Below are 1,400 nucleotides of genomic sequence, written 5' to 3'. Positions count from 1 at the left end.
GAGATGAAGATTTCCTTCAACTGCTGGCATTGTAACGTTGTTATGCTCTGAACTTGCCAAGGACGATAACGTCCTTGGAACTTGCCCAGTGTTTCTTGACCGCCTAATCATAAGGTCCGACCTACCCCTACCTACTGGGAGGAAAGACACCACAACGTTTGGACCCTTTCGTACGCGCCGCGTTCACTAAGAGAAACGAAGTGTGACTGATATCCATCGAATACACGTACGCAAAGATACCTTAAATGTTTTCTCTTTACCTTGCAGATATAGTACAAGTTGAATCGCGGAGGTCTTTGGTTGAATAGACGTCTACAAATACGTTGTGCAGGGCACATTGCAGGTCCTTTATTCCTGCTAATAAGCCATGCATAAACCAAGCAGCACATTCATGGCAGGCCGATACGTATGTCATACATACTAGTACTTGCATGGCCTTTGGCAATACCATCGAATCTGCAGGGTAGAATATCTCGCTAGCAAGGTATGGCATGGTCGACCCGGACGGACGGACGGACAGACGGACAGCAATCTAATATCAGTCTGATTGCCTTTCGCCGCGGAAGCGCGGCGAAAGACAAAAAGTTGATAAGCATCAAGATCCAAAATTGGGAACCTCTCTATGTATGGCAATGAATACATATGGAATCATTAAAAGTCCCCCCTATTTAATTATAAAAGATGTAACATTATGTAATGACAACATAGATGATTTGATAATGACTCCTCTCTTTTTTATGGAAGCATTTTCAGACATTCGCTTTCCATCATCAGATGAGGTAGCCGCAGGTATCCAAACCTACTATAACTGCCGAGTCTCTGTCCTCTCAGGGGACGAAAGGTACTAGTACTTGGCAGCTATAATAGGTTCGAAGACCAGGTTAATGATGGAATTTGGTTTCAGAATACCTTCAAAACTGCCCAAGAAGACCACTCTGAGTATCTTTTGTGTCTCAGGGGACGGACAAAATCTTGCCATGTCGACAGGTGGTCACTTATAATGGACAGGATTCTTACTGCGTGTGTGAATTGGGAAACTTATCTAAAGGACCACCAAAAAGTGGTAACATTGGCCTGGTGGTACTTATGCAGATGCAGTCACCTGTACAAGTTCGCTTGTGTCTATTTTAAAAGTTCTGTATAGCCCTGCTCACCAGTCGATGGTGCAGGAGGCGTGGATGGGGTAACCATTGGCCAGGTACACGGAGAACACCACAACAAACACCAGCACCAATGAGGTCCCCATGGCTGGCAGGCAGAACTTACACGAACACAATCTGAAACAAAGAAATAAAATAAACCAACCTACACCACATGTGAGTTATGTAACATTCAGCAAATTACACAACTCCTAAACAGCACGAGGTTGTTTTTTTTATTGACACACGCATGTTGTACAA

The sequence above is a fragment of the Branchiostoma floridae genome, chromosome 4, assembly GCF_000003815.2.
Source record: "Branchiostoma floridae strain S238N-H82 chromosome 4, Bfl_VNyyK, whole genome shotgun sequence".
NCBI lineage: Eukaryota > Metazoa > Chordata > Leptocardii > Amphioxiformes > Branchiostomatidae > Branchiostoma > Branchiostoma floridae.
This window is presented reverse-complemented; position numbering follows the sequence as displayed.